Here is a 20000-nt window from a genome sequence, read left to right as displayed (position 1 = left end):
AAACCTGGAGCGGTCAGGTGAAAAATTACCATTAACCCATAAAGCACCTGAACGGGAAAACCTGATGGAACTACTAAAAACGAAAATTTTAATTGTGATGATTGTGTTTGTACATCTGTCACGTGGGTACGGGTTTGAAACCTACCATATTATCAAAGTTGAGTCCAATGATGGCCACTTGCCAAATTTTTTCTAGATCAATCTGTCTGTCCGAATCTCCATAGGGAACAAACATACAAACATCCAATTTTATATAATATATACGTATCTATATATATAAATATATGATAATATATATATATATATATAATGAGGAAATCAATAAGTAGTTTAGTCATAATGAACGCTATAAAATCCACATTTCTTGGCCAATTTTGATCAGATTTTAAATTTTAGTCATTATCAAACCAGGAAACGTGATGGTGAAAACAGAATTAAAATGAGACCATTGTTGTGAACTATAATTCACGTTCATAAGAAAGGTGGCATAATAGCTCATTCATCACTCGGTCTCTGCATACATGAAAATGGAGAATAAAGCGATTTTTTACGAAAGCCACTGCTAATGTCTCTCTTAAAATGTAAAATGTAAAAATTACGGAAAACAACAGATATTAAGGTCTAGTCCATAGTTTTTGAGGTCGCTGACAAGAACAGCAACATTTCTGTTGCCCTTTAAGTTCAATTTCAGCCCCAATAGGAAGGGTGTTTGGAAGGTAGTGACATGTAAAAAGAATAAGAAAACGTCAGATTTTAGTATCTAAACTATAGTTATTGTGGTTGCTGGAATGAATAGTGACACTCAGGATGGCCTTCAAGTCCATGTTCAGCCCTCATAGGAAGGGGGTTGATGAGGGGTAGGAGGGGGTGACATGTAAAAATAATTGAAAAGACAAATATCAGGGCTTAATCCGTAGTTTTACAGGTCGCTGAGATTAATAGTCACACTCCTGATGTCCTTTAAGTCCAAGTTCAGTCCTAGGAGGGGATTGGAAAAGGGAGGGTGACATGTAAAAATAATTGAAAATGACCGACATTAGTTTCTAATCCATAGCTTTCAAGGTTGCTGAAATGAATAGTGACTACCGAAGCCCTTAAAGTCCAAGTTCAGCCCCCAGTATGAAGGGGGGTGTGGTAAAAAGGGTTGGGAAGGTAGTGAAATGTAAAAATAACCCAGAAAATACAGATATTAGTGTTTAATCCAAAGTTTTTGAGTCACTGAAATAAATAGTGACACTCTCAATACCCTTTAAGTCCAAGTTCAGCCCTGGTAGGAGAGGGGGTGCGAGAAGGGGTGGGAAGATGGTGACATTTAAAGATAACCAAAAACTACAGACAATAGAGTCTGATCCATAGTTTTTGAGGTCGCTGGAATGAATAGAGACACTCCAGATGCCCTACAAGTCCAAGTTCAGCCTTGATAGGAATGAAGGGCGAGAAGTAGTGAAATGTAAAATGTCAAAAATGCTGGCAATGCAACTGAAGGGGAAAGAGAGTGAGATTTATTCGTTGTCATTCAAAGATTACCTGGGCAAGGGTGGTTTGGTTAACTAATATATATATATATATATATATATATATATATATATATATATATATATATATATATATATAGTTGTGTGTGTGTGTTATATATATATATATATATATATATATATATATATATATATCTATATATATATATGTTGGTAGCTCTAATGAATCCCCTATTTTCTTGTAACTTTTGACTTACCTTCATATATATATATATATATATAATATATATATATATATATATATATATGTGTGTGTGTGTGTGTGTGTGTGTGTGTGTGTTGTGCATGGGTAAATAAAAAGTTACAGGAAAATAGGTGGTTCATTAGAGCTGCAAATGTAGTACTTAACACAAGGTGTTTAAACCACGTAGTTTGCCTAACAATCTGCCAAATTTTGTCAAGATCGTTCAAGTGGTTCGGATTTCTGCAGCGCACAAACGTATCGACAGACATATGGACACATACAGAACCACATAGAAACATTCCCTATCATATATATATATATATATATATATATATATATATGTATATATTAATTATATATATATGAAATTGAATGTTTCTAATTGTATGTATTTATTATATATATATATATATATTATTAATATATATAATATTAATTACTTTTAGGGCATAGCTTTTTCTTGTTCAGTTTTAGTTAAAGGCAATTGGTTTTGTGTCATCAATGAGTATCTTGCAGCAATATTTATAATGTCTGAGTTTTTCTAGATTCTCATGCTTCAGTGTCTGATGAAAAATACGGAGATTTTTTTCTTCCATTTATTGTGTGTTTTTTCTTCTTTTTTACCACAGCTATTGCTGTTTTACCACTCTGGGGCATTTTCCAAGCGACTACGATGTACAGTCTGGATTTACAACCTGTTTATTTCATCTTGTGTGGAGAGAAATTTTGAAATTACCTTTAGACCTGAGTACAGATTGCTTGCCGTATTCCTCCTCCTGCTGGAGGGAAAGATATGAACAGACTCTTGTCGGATATTTTGGAATGGTTTCTAGATAGCTATGCTTGCTGCTTCGGCTGTTAAGAGGCGACCATAGTTGCGTGAGTGTGGGTATATATATATATATATATATATATATATATATATATATATATATATATATATATATATATATATTATATGTGTGTAGAATTTACTGGTCACTTTTTTACCTGAAGATCCAAGTTCAAAGAAATTTGAAGAAGAAATTGTGATGTCCGGTCCTGGGAAACGAGCCCAGGTCAATAATCACAAAGAGGTCACGTTGCCGACCTGACCACGAGAAGGATTAAAAGTCTACTCCCTCTCATACATACGTACATATACCTGTCGTTTTCAGATATACTTATTTGAGCTGAAATAGATCCCATCCTCACTATCGTAGCCTTCTCGTGGTCAGGTCGGCAACGTGACCTTTGTGATTATTGGACCTTGGTTTATGAAAAGCAAGTGTCACTCCGATGAGATATTTGTTTTAATACCTATTGTGCATTAGTGTATGGGATTTGAGAAATTTATGAAAGGTCATGCGTCACTGTGACATTCCCTTCAAGTTGGTCAAGTTTATTGAAAGAATTCATGAACGAAGTAGATGCCAGGTTACTGTTGATGGAGTCTTGTCAAGGGAATAGTAGGGTGTTACAGGGGAGTTAGGTCACCTGTGCTTGTTGGCTTGTTATGCATTTTATGGTGAAAAAGTGGTTGGTGAAGGAAGGCAGAAGGCAGAGATGGTTTAGATTAAAGTAATGATTGAGTTTTAGATTGCTCGGATGGTGCTGCGTTAATCAGATAGCCACCGCAAACATTAAAGATAGAAATAATGATCGTATAATGAGGTTGAGCTTTCTGATATATAAATGATATTAGATTTAGTTTCTTTTGAATTCGAATTTTATCATAGATAGAAAAGGAAAATCAAATAATGGGCAGGCTAAATAATCATTTGAATTAGATTAGCCCGATATGTACTGCTGTATGGCTATGAATCTGGGAATGAAGATGAAACTGTCTGAAAGATCTTGTCTGATTAAGGATAAACCTTTAAGAAAAAACTTGGTGGTGAGAAATTATAACATTAGGGGTATTGCAAAAGTTCACTATGTATATGATGTTTTGAAAAGGAGATGCAGATGGCTTGGATATATCCGCTACACAACTCGTGGGAGAATAGTACATCATGGTACAATAGTCCCTCATTTATACATTTTCACCCTATCCAGAACTCTACGTTATCTAATGGTTATTGTTGGGGTGATGGTGGGGGGCTAAGATGGGTGGGGAGGGATGGGTGGTCATGGGCATTTGTCTTCTTGAGAGGTTTTGCAACTGCCATTGGCCCAACGCCATTACTTTCTTGCACAAGTCATCACACGCCCCTATCTTTATTACCTTTCATTGCCTGAGACAGATTTGTTCTCAATACAGTATCATTTAGCAGAGGGGACATGGGTCAGTGAGCACTCATGTTTGTGTAAACATTTGTGCTATTTGCGAAAACACATATATCATTTCGTCATCATGTGTCTTGGTTTTGAATGGCTGATAGATATGTATTTCATGATAACATCATAAAATTTTCCTTCTCTAATTGGCTACATTAGAAGAGTATCAATGCACTTTGTAGCAAAATGAACTTCGCTTCCTTGTCCAGTTACATGACATTTCTCATTATTTATCTTCTGAGTGATCATGTGTCGAGATGCTTTCCTCTAAACAAGTGGCTTTTGTTGTGGTCCTTGCAGCATTGCAGGTACTGTAGGTACTGTTATTGCTGTGTGTGTGGTACTGTGTATTTTGTGTATGGCCCTACCACGTCCTAAGAAGGTCAGGAAGGTGCAGACCCTTAAAAATGCTGGAAATCGTCGAGAGGATCGAGGCCGACCGGTCAGTGGCACACACCGTGAAGGTTGGCTGGTGTGCTTGTGTATAAGGTTGAAGTGAAGTCTGCAGCTACTAAGAAATTTGCAGGTCTGCATGGCGTTGCAGATTTAAGGCGCCTGAGGGTTGGCTGTTTCATTTATGATTCGACATGGTCTTCCAACAAAAAGATTTGTGGCAAAGTCTTGGATGTTACTGAGGAGGGAGTAGGGGAAATTCAGCAGACGCTGTAAGACTTGATAAGAAACACAAAGGCCCTATTTTTAAGTCAAATCTACAACATTGATGAACCTGGTCTATTTTATCTATCTTGCCCACTAACAACTAGGCTGGTGAGAAGGATAAGACTTTACCTGGTCAAAAACTTTCGAATTAATGCATGTCTTCTTATGTGCAAGTGCGTCTGATAACGATCATTGCAACTCCATCTTAGTTGTACATGCAAATGGAGAATCATTGTTCTTATCATTAGAATACCCTCGACAGCTTCTTTAGGCCCCGTAGCCCCCTTGCACCCAAGCCAGCCTCCATCCACTTCCTCGGTAACTTGATCGTTCAGCTCAGAAGTGCACGCAAACACTTTTCTTGGAGCCAGGTTTTTGTAGCCAGGGATTTGATAAGTCTCTGCCACCTTCTGATGACCAGGACACTCTAGGCACTTCAATGCCTCTTCTGACCATGCTCAGTAAACTACTTCAGAGAAACTGCGCTTACTGGTGGAGTATTTCCTTTCCTCAAAGATCCTGAAAATGTGTTATCTGTTGAAGAAGTCACATTTTTGCATGATAAGGCACCATGTTTCAAGGCTCTTCAGACACAGGAGCTGCTTCGAAACAGTAATATCGATTTCTTCTTGTCAAGTGATTTTCCAGGTAGCTCCCCTAACTTTAATGTGTGAGAAAACATTGGTAGAATCCTAAAGGATCGTGTTGAAGCGCGCACAGTGAATTATGATGATATACCAAGCCTCGACGACCTGCGAAGAGAGGTGACCGAAGTGCTCAGGGTAATAGAGTTTGAGTCTCAGCTTTTTTGTGATTTGCTGAAATCATACCCCTCAAGAATGTAGGCTGGGGTACAGGCAGATGAAGGCCACACAAAATATTAAATACTCAGAGAGAAACTTAAATAAATATCTATTCTGAATTACTTTTGTTTTTGTCCATATCAATTTTAGTTTATGCTGTAGAGGGGGGGCTCTAATTTCGAAAAACCCTGTATATATATATATAATTATAATATATTATATTATATATATAATATATTATATAAATATATATTATATATATATATATATATATATATATATAAATATATATATTGTTAATATATATATATATATATATAATATATATATATATAAAATATATATATATATTATATATATGTATATAAATAATATATTTATATGATATATATATATATATATATATAAATATTATATTTTATATATATATATATAAATATAGGTATATTGTGTGCGCGTGTTTCTGTTAACAGTGTGGGAGCCCAACAAAAGACAATGAACAGTCCCGCACACACTTGAAATTGCTGAAACTTGGATTAAATCAATTTATAGAAAACTAATACACCACTGAATGACACACACACACGTTTATTAGTTATTAGTGTCACTGCTGTCCTTCTATACCTTCCTGCCCAAAGTAAAAGAATATAGTATGATAGCGATACTAATTCTGCCTGTCCATGATGTGATCATGCAGTAAGTGTTATTTTAAATCTTTTTTGGAAGCCTACTACACGGACAGCTTTGAGAAGGAAAAATATTGGGCCTAATGCCGATAGACACGGAACACTCGCATTGTTGTATCATCATGATGTAATAAAGAAGTAAGTAAAATCCAGACCTTTAATTCATGCACATGAACGATATTCGTACACTGCACTGACATAATGTTAGATTATAAAAGTTACTAAATCACTGCTGCTGCTGACATATTAACACACACACACAGAGTGAGTCTAGCTCATCATATATTTGACGGAGACACATCGAGAAGAGTTGCAACCATATCAACAGGGAGAGAGAGAGAGAGAGAGAGAGAGAGGGAATGAGTGGGCCGGAAGTCTAGTGCTAATTTCAGTAGAAGAAATCATTAAAGCACAAGGATGATAGATGGCCACCCACACTCGGGACATCAAAATAATAAAGTATAATTCTTAGAACCCAACATAAACAGGACTATTACAACAAGAATGACACAATATTTATGGGAAATGAAATGAGGGTCATCATCAAGAAGTAAAAATAACAAACGTAAGAAATGACTGGGAGACGACGGTTGATTATTCTCTCCTCTCTCTCTCTCTCTCTCTCTCTCTCTCTCTCCATTGGTGATCGTTGTTGTGACGTTAGTTCATAGTATTCAGTCAGTCCACCCACCTGTCTCAGTCTATATTTCTGTCTTTCCTAACATCGAGGATCGCTGCTGTGACGTTAGTATATAATAATCTATCTCTCTCTCTCTCTCTCTCTCTCTCTCTCTCTCTCTCCTCTGCGTGTGTGTGTGTCATGTTACGAGCTATGTACTACCTATAACGAAAAGTAACGAAGGTGGTGATCAGAATGATGAAAAGTTTACAGTAATAAATGAAGCTCAGTCAATAGCGTAAAGGAGGTTGAACTCAGACCCCGTCAAACGATTCACCTTTCAGAGTTTTTTTTTCCGAGTCCATTTAATGGAAACTCCCAGGAGGCTGAAAATTTGGCACCTACTGCCCACAGTGAAAAACTCTTAAGGGCCCCATACACTGAACGATTGTCGTTATCGACAAACACACACAATATTCAGACAGTACGAACGATCTCCGCACCAATTACAGTCTAGGCAAAGATTTTGTTTCGGGAAGACATGGCATCATCTCTAGAAGAGACGTGCGCCATAGCGTGATATCGGCATACAAACATACTACATTGAACGACCCGTGCATGACTGACATAAGTCGCAAAACAGCAACCTGGTCGTGACAGATTCCCGCTAAGATAGTTCAGATCACGAAGCTCCGCCCACTTTTGCATTCAGACAAGCCCATACACAATGTTTTTGCGAACGATACAGACAGTCGTTCAGACAATCGTTCAGTGTATGGGGCCCTTTACACGTTGTGCATTCATACCCAGAGTGCTTGTTTGATCCGTCTACCCTCTTGTTCCTATTTGTTAGTACCCGATAGCCTGGTATGAGTCGGGACTGCAGGCAAGACGAATAGATTCAAAATGATGCGTTCATTTAACTAGCACCGACAGGATTCGAACCTACCACCTTTGAGTTAAGAGACCAGCGCTTTACCCAGTTCATTGCTAAGACTAACTAATAAGAAATTATCACATCTCAATTTTTTTTTAAATCATTAAAACGAATAATATTAATTTAAGATTTCCTCAACAATATTTATGAGTTTAGGTTGTCCTAGAAGCTCTTTTTGAGTAACTGTCCATTTTTTAGGCCATTTTTTATTTTATTTAGTTACTGAACTATTTTTTTGCTAGAAAATAGTCCTTCTCCTTATACGGATTCCTGGCAATCATACTCCTGACTGATTCCTGAAAATCCTGGTTATTAGTCACTCAGATTATTAAATTATGAATGAATTCCACTAAGGAATAAATATACTGCATTCATTGCATAGCAGCTAACTAGCAACCATGTACCTGTGGGTGAAGCCACAAAAATGTAATTAGCTGGAATTTATTTTTTCTATGATTACGTTAAGCACTTACAAAATTAATTTCTGTATCCCAGTTACATGCATTTGATTGTAGTTTCCATTCGTCCTCTTAACCATCAGGATGCTGTATTTGGAATATAATGTTACATCTGAATTTATAAATATTTTGTAATAAAAATTATCAGATCAACTCACAGCATGAAAATAGTGTTTAGTTTTAGTGGTATTTTCATTTGTGTTCTTTCCACAGTTGTGGCAAAACTCTCGCCATTAACCAAGCACATGCAAAAGAACATTACGTATTTTATTGAGGAAGGAGAACCGTTCTCTCTCTCTCTCTCTCTCTCTCTCTCTCTCTCTCTCTCTCTCTCTCGTCTACTCCAGCTAAAAAGAAATCCCAATAAAAGCCGACTCGTGCATGAATGACGATGGTCTAATTCTGTAAAGCGGAAAGTGCCTGACTAAAGAAAATGGACCTAATTATTCATCCCAAATGACAACGACCTAAGAATAGCTTCCTTTTGCAAAACATTTTAACTATTCTTCCACTGAGGCTATTTTCAGAAATTGGGGACACTTGCGGTCAAGCGCTTTTGATGTTCCTGCACTAGGATTTTCAATTAAGGTTTCCTTTTATAAATAAGAAGGATGGATGGTCCTGCTTGAAATCACTGAGGTACTGGGGCGCGTGATCTGACACCATGAGAGAGACGTAAGTAGGTGACATGTTTTAAAAAAGAAAGCCTCATTTCACAATACTATATTTGATAGACACACTCCCACATCATTATATATATATATTAATATATATATTATATATATATATATATAATTTATGTATATATATATATATAATATATGAAAAATTTGTCCCTTTTACTTAATACAAAAATAGTATATATAAAAAAGTTGCTTCTGGCTCACTGGGTAACATAGTGGGGTTTTATGGGCCTTTTATCTTTCATGTAATATATATATATATATATAGATATATATATATATATATAAATATAAAGATATATATATTTTATTTATATATATTCATATATAATTAATTATTATATATATTCTAAATATATATTTATATATATATATATACATATCTATATATATAATTAAATATCCTTTCTATATATATAGAATAATAAATACCTTAATGAAATTCTTTTACTTTAATACAAATGAGTGTAATATAAAAATGTGCTCCCCCTGATCACTAGGTTAAAATAAAAGTTTAGTTTTTTTTATATGGAGGGCCTTCTTTTATCTTCATATATATATATATTTTCGTATATATTTATGATTATATATAAATATATACATATATATATATATATATATATAATATATATATACATATTATATGTAAGTGTTTACATAATAAAAATATGGAATGTTAGTCCAATATATATAAAAGTCTAAAACTAAAGAGGTCAACCAGATTGCTTGCAGGAATGTGATCAGACTAGAGACGCTAAAGATGAACGTATACAATAAGTATGTAAGCTAAGATAACATGCCGTCACCTGTAGTCATTCAATTGTTTTTATAAACATTAGTCCAAGCTCCCTGCTTGAGACTACGACCCGACCTATTATTCAAACGGCCTACGTGATTCTGTAGCGTGTCTCATTCGATTGTGTGTTCGTATGAAACTATGTCATCTGATAGTATGTTCATATGTTCGAACTACTGTCTGTTCCTTCATAACTTGTAACAGAGATGGTAGACAGGCAGAACAGAGTTAGCTATCGTCATTAGAAGACCTGTACCTCTTTACCTAAGCTTTATCATGTAGAGGAATAGGATTAGCCATCATCATTGGCAGAAGCGATCAAGCTATCGTCATAGAAGACTTGTACGATCATACCTGATCTTCATCATGTAAAACTTCAGAAGAATATACTATTTTTATACCTTGTGTTTTCTACAAGAACCTCACCGAACCATGAGTTTAACACATCGTCGTAAAGATAATACCGACTTCGTAAGTGATCTACAAAACCCCAGACACTCCATTGAAGATGGAAGTGCAATACCAACCGACTTAGCGTATAGATTATCGCTAGTCTAACATTACCTCATAGGGCGCCTTATCATACAAGGCAAAAGCCCTAATATTTGGTGGCAGTTTTTCACTTCATCTCTTTAAGATACTTATGCTACAGAAAATACTAATGTACTCTGATAATTGCATAGAATGAAGATTAACATGATAAAAATCATATTTTAACTGATAAAAAATTTTCATATATGAATTGATAACATTATTAATGTTTATTCTGATTGATTCGTTGATTTTCATGCTAAATCTAAATATATCTTTGCGTGTACGCAATAGGAATCTCTTATATATAAATGATCATAAATAACAGAATCGAAATATATTTTTGCGTGTACGCACTAGGAATCTATATATAAATGATCATAAATAACAGAATCTAACTATATCTTTGCGTGTACGCAATAGGAATCTATTAAAGTGCACATATATTAATCATAATTATATAAATCCCTATACATATGTATAAACAAATCAGGTAGCCTAATAGTCAATCTGTTACCTTATATTCTTACCATTATCCTGCAGTTATTTATGAGTTAGTATATGAATTAATGAATCAGATATATAACATTTAGCATGAAAATCAACGAATCAATCAGAATAAACATTAATAATGTTATCAATTCATATATGAAAATTTTTATCAGTTAAAATATGATTTTTATCATGTTAATCTTCATTCTATGCAATTATCAGAGTACATTAGTATTTTCTGTAGCATAAGTATCTTAAAGAGATGAAGTGAAAAACTGTATCATTATATATCATGTGATCACTATTATTTACCAATATCATTGTTTTATATTTTATTACTTGAATCCAATTCATGTACACCATGAATTTTTATTTACTTATATATATATATTCACATAGTGTCTGTATCACACTCCTATAAGTCAAATGCAAGTCAAGTTTGAGTAATATTCAGTAGTTGGTTTTGGTAGCTGACCGAGCTAATGTAAGTGTTTACATAATAAAAATATGGAATGTTAGTCCATATATATAAAAGTCTAAAACTAAAGAGGTCAACCAAGATTGCTTGCAGGAATGTGATCAGACTAGAGACGCTAAAGATGACGTATACAATAAGTATGTAAGCTAAGATAACATGCCGTCACCTGTAGTCATTCAATTGTTTATAAACATTAGTCCAAGCTCCTGCTTGAGACAACTACCACCCCGACCTATTATTCAAACGGCCTACGTGATCTGTAGCGTGTCTCATTCGATTGTGTGTTCGTATGAAACTATGTCATCTGATAGTATGTTCATATGTTCGAACTACTGTCTGTTCCTTCATAACTTGTAACAGAGATGGTAGACAGGCAGAACAGAGTTAGCTATCGTCATTAGAAGACCTGTACCTCTTTACCTAAGCTTTTATCATGTAGAGGAATAGGATTAGCCATCATCATTGGCAGAAGCGATCAAGCTATCGTCATAGAAGACTTGTACGATCATACCTGATCTTCATCATGTAAAACTTCAGAAGAATATACTATTTTTATACCTTGTGTTTTCTACAAGAACCTCACCGAACCATGAGTTTAACACATCGTCGTAAAGATAATACCGACTTCGTAAGTGATCTACAAAACCCCAGACACTCCATTGAAGATGGAAGTGCAATACCAACCGACTTAGCGTATAGATTATCGCTAGTCTAACATTACCTCATAGGGCGCCTTATCATACAAGGCAAAAGCCCTAATATATATATGTGAATATATATATATATATATATATATATATATATTATATATATATATATATATATATATATATATACAGGTATATCCTTAAATCCACGGTTGAAAGGTAAGTGAAACAGGGACTCAGAACAAGTATATTCGCAGTATATTCTACATTTTCAAGTTCACGCTGAATATAATAGAAGTTGACAGACCGTTATATACAAAATCTGGAAGAGGGGGCGAGGTTACAGTTTGTTAATCTGGGCAGTGAGTTCTTTAAGCAAAAAAGATAAGGGAAGAGGATGAAGGTATAATCCAGGATGGAGATTTAAATTCCTTGTTGATGAGGCTTCAGTAAGAATGGACTCCAACAGATTCGTTTTTCGGTGTTATTTGACCCTGCAGATTATCGAGGCATTATCCCAGTTAATCACTGTCTTAAGCCAGTGATCCACAATGCCATTATTTGTTAATCCTCTTGATATGGCATATTTGTGCTGAGAGCATCTTTAAGTTCTTTATAAGTTTGCTCAATATAAATCTTATTACATTAAATGGTATACAAAGAATATTCTTAAATTCTTTGTTAATACTGATTGGATTGTAATTGTCTTTTTTTGCTTTATTGCTTCATTGGGGGTCTTAGTCATTAGAAATAACACCAATTTTAGTTTTACAGTATATAGGAAACACACGAATAACTTGTCATATATTTTTACAGAGTTCCATAAAATGTGGAGGGTAACAGAATGAATCTCCTATTTTATTAATAATTTTAAACTCATCTTCTCAAAATTGCGGACTACAAATTCTAAGAGCTCCGCAGCATAATAGGAAATGTTGACTTCTTAATTTGTCTAGTGTAGTTAGAGTAAAAATGATATGACAAGTTATTCGCGTGTTTCCTATATACTATAAAACTAAAATTGGTGTTATTTCTAATGACTAAGACCCCCAACAATGGTATACAATTATTTTCTTCATATTCTATTGTGAATTTTATGGATGGTACAAGATTATTAACTGTATGTAGGCAATCTGGAATATTTACATTTTCTGTACTTGAAAGGTTTATTACACAATCATCTTTGTTTGTTATTTCAGTCACTTATCTCAATGAGGGTTTTTAATTTGTGATTCAGGTGATGCACTAGTTTGTTTAGTTTAAATCTAAAGTTATTATAAATTTTGTTCAGTAGCACTGTTCTCCAATCTTTATTCACAACATTTGAACTCTTATAATCTAGATTTACCTACTAAGGTGTGTTAATTTGGTATCCCTTTGCATAAAAAATTTCAAATTCACTTTCAATTATAATTTTCATGAACAGAAATTTGGTATGGCCATGGGTAACCCACCTTCGCCACTCTTGTCTATTATTTTAATCTAGACTTATTCCAAGAAATTTATTTTCTGAGGTGTTTTTTATCATAAAAGAAAATGTAAATATTCCTGATTTCCTGCATACAATTAATAATCTTGTGCCATCCATAAAATTCACAAAAAAATATGAAGAAAATAATTGTATACCATTTTTGGATGTCTTAGTTATCAGAAATAACACAAATTTTAGTTTTAAAGTATATGGGAAACCAACAAATAACTTCTCATATATTAATTTTTGCTCTAACCATTCTAAACAAATTAAGATGTCAACATTTTCCAATATGTATCTCAGAGCTCTTAGAATTTGCAGTCCGGAATTTTTAGAAGATGAGTTTAGAATTATTGATAAAATAGGAGATTCATCATGATATCCTCCATAATTTTTGGAACTGTAAAAATAAAGCAAAGATGTTATAATCCAATCAGTATTAAAAAAGAATTTAAGAATATTCTCTGTATACCATTTCATCCGAATTTCATTCCTGCTGTACCCATTTTAAAAACTATTGATATTAACTTAGTATTTAAATATGATAATATTTTGGGAAGTATACTAATTAAGAGTAGCCCGCCAAATTCAAACAATATTGTATACAGTATTCCTTGTAAAGAATGTAATAAGATTTATATTGGGCAAACTTCCAAAAAACCATTGGTAAGATGCCTCTCAGCACAAATATGCGATGTCAAGAGAATTAACAAATAATGGCATTGTGGATCATGGCTTAAGACAGGCCACGCTATTAACTGGGATAATGCCTCGATAATCTGCGGGGCCAAGATCACCGAAAAAGGACTCTATTGGAGTCCATTTTTATTGAATGCTCATCAACAAGGACTTTAAATCTCCATCCTTGATTAGACCTTGATCTTCTTTTTTTATCGCTTTTGCTTGATGAACTCACCGTACAGATTAACAAACTGTAACCCCGCCCCCTCTTTCTGTTTTTGTATATAAAGGTCTATCAACTTCCACTATATTCAGTGTGAACTCGAAAATGTAGAATATACTGCGAAAGTACTTATGCTAAGTCTCTGTTTCACTTACCTTTCTACCGTGGATTTAACGATATTCTCAAGCACGTGTTCCTTCGTGCTACATTGGATATAAAATATATATATATATATATATATATATATATATATATATATATATATATATATTTATGTGTGTATGTAGTTATAATATATATATATATATATATATATATATATATATGTATATATAATATATATATATATATATATATATATATATATATATATATATATGAGCGTGTGAATGTGTGTAATGTTTTTAATCTCTGAAAGCGTAAAAATACAGGTCTGCAACAGTTGACATAGATAATCGATAATGCATTAACATGAAAATATTCCGTGCAATGGCCAATTTGACAAATGGTTAGGCATCATATGTGACAGGTAAAAATGGACATTAATTTTACATTTGTTCTACGATGTTTTATATATATATATATATATATATATATATATATATATATATATGTATATATGTATATATATATATATATATATATATATATATATATATATATATATGTGTGTATAAATGAGTGTGTGTGTATGTGTGTATTAATATTAATTATTATAGTTTTTATGGACATAGTAGTGAAGACATATTTTGCCGCTGTAGAAGGGTGGATTCAGCGTCGGGAATCTGATTAACGCGGAATACGAGCCGTGTTCCCCTAACTGCCATCATCTGATCTGTCTAGCAGTCCTCTGCTTTTTTTTCTTTTAATTTCTCTGTATTGTGAAAGGAAATGTAGATCCGAAAAATCTCGATAGACAAAGCTCAAAGTAAACTGGAAGATGTCAAAGAACCGTTGTGAGAAAAATAACGCAATATTGGGAGAGGAAAAGAAAGTGAGAAGGTTAAAGTTTGAATGGAATTTCAAGTCTGCTATTTCATTAAGAAATCATTCAGTTGATGTAGAGAGACCAACCGATGCAAACTCGGTAGCCATGTGAAAAATAATTCAACAGAAACGGAGGTTGTTGGGAATAAGATAAGACTGAAAGCAGAAATGGTTAATTGCAATAGCTTATGAAGAAGTCGATGAGGAGGCGGTCTATCCAGACTACTTGCTGGGAAAAGGGAAAGAGGATTCAAATATGATGAGAAGAAAGTTAAACATGACACGATCCAGGGAATTGCATGAGGTAAAAGCTGCTCAGCAGCAACTTTTACTTTGTCGAAATGAAAGTAGGAAGCTGCGAACGGGAATGGAAGAAAGGATTCGGTAAAAGACGCGACGAGAGATGGTCCAGTGACCAGATGATGAGTACGTCAAATGCTTATTTGGCCAGTGGCTCCCTTTGTGTAGCAGGCAAGAGTAAGATGTGCCTATTAGCAAGTTAAGGAAGGCAAGGGGAAGTAGGCCAACAAGAAGCCTGCTGAAACATTCCATCTCTTATCAGAAGCAACAGAAGTAGGTTTTGCAGTCCCTGTGTTTGTGGATTCTCTCTTCCGATGAGTAGTGGCATAGTCCTACTGGCAACGGTGCCAAACTGCTACTGTGGCTTATACCGTAACCATTACAAAGGTGAAAACGAAGCAGTCTCATCTCGCTGAATGATACAGAATGGTCTTAGGGTAATAATAGAAGGCCCTTTTGGATTTCAAAACATACTACACAGTAATACGTGCTCTGCATTTGTCTTATGATATATGAAGTTAAACCATTTGATTAGTAAGTGCTTGTTTGGACACCGCGTCTGATTAACATGGCCAGCACGGAAGTATTTTATGGGTAATTAAGGTGGGCGACTCTTCCTCTCCTCACCTACCCCTATCCTCTGTGTTTAATTTTTGTTCCCCGTCCATCCTTCGTCGCTCGTATTCTTCTTCTCCATCTTCTTAATATTCTTGCTAAAGTTTATGGAAGTTTTTTGTTCTGGATGGCCTGCCATACATCTCATGAGAGAGAGAGAGAGAGAGAGAGAGAGAGAGAGGTATACTCCTCAGGTATTATTAGCTCGGTTACTCACTTAGTTCATTGACTCTCTCGGCTGCGCTGTATTTCATTGTCACTCTCACGTGACATCTAATTCCCCAATACACTCTGTCATACTCCGTTTCATTGCAGACAAGTGTAGTCACACACACCATTGCGTGTTACTCAATACTGACTGGAACTTAACCCCCCTCCCCCCTCCTATGGTGACCCCTTATCATCACCACGTCTTGTGTGTGTTTATTCTTGAGATGTCATTTTTTACGAGAGATTGCTGGAGAAAAAAAAAACGATAACGATGATCTACAGTCTATTGCATAGTTGGTGTTACTTGTGGAAGTTGGCTGCATTGAAATGATCCAAGGCATTAGTGGAATGGTCTGTTATTGGCGGTAGTGGGAATGGGGTAAAACTTAATAATAGATCGTGCTACGCACCCCCAATCTGGAAAAGCTTTGTAAGGCCTTCATGAACTCTCTCTCTCTCTCTCTCTCTCTCTCTCTCTCTCTCTCTCTCTCTCTCTCTCTCTCTAACCGTCTGTTTGATTATGACTGCATTTCATAGACTTCATGAAATATTTCGTAGATGAATTGTGCAAGAGTAATTTCATATCATAAAAATGATGATAAAACAGAGAATAGAGGGTTCTACGTGGAATTTATGCACGCTGTCATTTTTCTTGTAATTACAGGCAGACAAAACCCACATGATTAGCCTTTTGATAAGGCTCAACCTCATAAACGTGTAGCCATCGTAATAGTTATTTAAGGCTGCTATTTAATGCTCCCAAGGATATCTGTGGGTTGCTCTTATGGAATTTGGAGTTCGCTGTTAGCAGTGGCCATGGCATGAACATAAAAGTCTTATATTTAGTCACCCGAAGAGCTTTTGTTTTTGTTCCTGTCTGCATTTTTGTCTCGGCAAGATAAGGTGAAAACCCTTCACTGATTATTATCAATCGTTTGGGTTTTGTAAATCTTGCAACATTTTTTTTTTTTTTTTTTTTTTTTTGTGGAGACGGATCTTATTACTTTGCTTGTGGCTTTTTTTTTCATTGACATGCCATAAAATGAAACGGTAGCTAGATGCTACAAAAAAGAGAGAGAGAAAAAGTTGACACAGAGTATATGGGTACGTGTGCTAGTCATGCTCTGGCATTCGTGTAAGAAAAAGTAAAAGACTATTTGAGTCACGATACTTATCACATTGGCAGACGTTTTTGAACTCTGAGTCCCATTTTATAGCCATCCCCACCATTCGACTGCTGAATTTGCTCTTTCTCCCTCTCTCCTCGCAACTATGTGATCTTTGTCTTGTTTTCGAGGACGTTCTGATGACCGTTGTTTTGTGAGCTCTCTCTCTCTCTCTCTCTCTCTCTCTCTCTCTCTCTCTCTCTCTCCGATCTAGGGGACTTAACAGTGACTCTCACCGAAATCTTGAAAGCACTGATGAAGCTCCATAAATTACAAAAGCGTGGCATGACGTCCAAATGCGGAATTGCACAAGAAAACTATGATTTTGATATTATGATAATAATAAATATCAATTTCCTTAAGTATAGTATTTGGTGGCTTTCTCGTTACTGTAATTCCGCCAGTTTTAGTATCTCCAAAAGTGTTTATCTCGACAGAACGGTATTTCTTAGAACTTTGCGTCAGACGTCTCTTTTGTACCTTAGCCTCTCTTGTCCCATCATTAAAAATGCTATGATTCCCTGATTTTAGGTGTTTGTTCGGATTTGTTATTTCTTTTAGGTTCTCTTCACTTCTTCCGCTGCCCTGTCCTTCATCTGTCTGCTAAATTGTGAAAGTATAAAACTAGTACTAGGGGTTGTTGAAGACCTTTATCCAGTAACGGGCGAATGAAAAAGAAAGGATAAATGAACGAGTATGAAAACATTGGTAATGATCACGTGTTTCTAAAATGCTTTGCAGAGTCTCACGCTTTGCTTTTGTATCGCAAGAAAACAAGAGTATTGTGTCATTGTTAATCCCTTATGTAGGTTTAGTAGCTGAGGCATCATTTGGCAGTAATTAAGGCAGAAATTTGAACACATAACATTCGAAAGAGAGCTAATACAAATTATGATGTTACTGATACATTGGAATAGTGCAGTTTTTAAACATAACGTCCATACCTATTTTTACTCACTAAATGCTTCGTGAGTAATTCATTCAACAGTGTTGGAACAGTAGTATATCATAAAAGATTTTATGTCGGCTTAATTTTTTTCTCTCGTTTATGATTAGGGGGATATTATTCAAAGGTCACAGTTACTGTAGACCTTGGAATAATATCTTACCAACAGGAACGAAAGATTAAGTTAAGGTGACATAAAAATTTTCAGTGACATACGCTGTTTTAATTATAAATGACTTGGGACGATGGATCGGATTAGTGAATGGTGTAGTCCAGGGTTGGGGGACCGTTATGTTCATAACACTGAAATTCATAGTCCCTCATAGAGGCCGCATTCAATAGGTGACTGGTGTTTTGTTATTTTGAACCTTTTTTCTTTTTCATTTAATAGAAAGACAGGAGTAAAAATAATATGACAAATAGTTTACTTACCTTTACACAAATTAATTACGTCTTTGATACTGCTTCTTTTGAGACAGCATTTTGATATCGGGCTCTAACATTGTGGTTTTCAATTTTAATTGGTATTTATTGGTTTTATGGTAATTAAGATTTACCTCTGAAAGCTGCAGAAGGACGCATTTGATGGCCCACAAGGCCGCAGGTTTACCACCCCTGATGCACTCTGTGGGTTATGAGGCTAAACTCCAGTAAAACAAAAACCCCATTGATAAGCAGATCCCATACAGATTTTCCACCCCATCCTCCCCTCCAGGTGGATGGCACATTGCTGAATGAGTCTGAAGTATTAACTATTCTGAGGGTAACTTTTGACTCATATCTTACCAATGAAAGTTTCAACAAATGCCACACGATAGTTAGGTATTGTTCATAAGGCCTTGTAGTATATTGATAACAGTGATAAAATCAGTGCAACCTGTTTTAGGTCACTTTTGTATTGCCTTTCCTACAATACAGTTTCTGTTTCCTAATTTCATATTCACATTTCCTGCCGAAAGTAACAGCAGCACTAATATGGAGCAAATGTGCCTCGCTGCCGAACTTCAGTCCCAGAGGTCCTCCGTTCTTCCTCACACCGTTGGAACTTCAACATTTCAAGCAAAGATACCTTGCATGACTTCCCTACTGCTGTTCTCATTGCGTTTTAATACAATTTATCTATGAATGAATTTACTCATTTCATTTTTCTTTTTGATAAGTGAGATCTCTTCTTTGTGTATTTCCTTTTACCCTCTGTTACTTCCTAATCAGCACCATAGTCTATGGAAGCTTGAATTTCAAGTCAATGGCTCCTGTGGCCTTGTTCCAGATGAATAACTTGTTTCAGGAATCCTTTATCCTGATAGATGGAGGGTCAACATCATCCTAGAAAGGAGACTCCATGATTTATGTCTCGTATTTTCTTGAAGTCTCTGCACGAGTTGTGCATAGCTTGCACTTCTACAGTGCACTTTTCTCCTCTGTTGTTTTCCTCCATTTCGCTCCGAATTTTGACATCCTAATGTTTGAAAGCATGTTGAGAGAATGTTAAAATTTAGAATCATTCCACGATCCTCACTGAATAAATCAAAATGTTTAATGATTTTCTGAAAAGTTATGACATAGGTAAGTTAGACCTAGTAAAAGGCTAAAACCTAAAACTCAAATAATAGAGACCCGCTAGATGGGCCGA

The 20000-nt window shown here is 35.1% G+C and overlaps 1 protein-coding gene across 1 annotated transcript in view; it reads right to left on the bottom strand.

The window, feature by feature from the left end:
- Positions 1 to 20000, bottom strand: part of LOC135221502 (uncharacterized) — a 54795-nt gene that overhangs the window by 4474 nt on the left and 30321 nt on the right. The window lies entirely within an intron of this gene.

Source organism: Macrobrachium nipponense, chromosome 2 (genome assembly GCF_015104395.2).
Source record: "Macrobrachium nipponense isolate FS-2020 chromosome 2, ASM1510439v2, whole genome shotgun sequence".
Taxonomy (NCBI): Eukaryota; Metazoa; Arthropoda; class Malacostraca; order Decapoda; family Palaemonidae; genus Macrobrachium; species Macrobrachium nipponense.
This window is presented reverse-complemented; position numbering and strand designations above follow the sequence as displayed.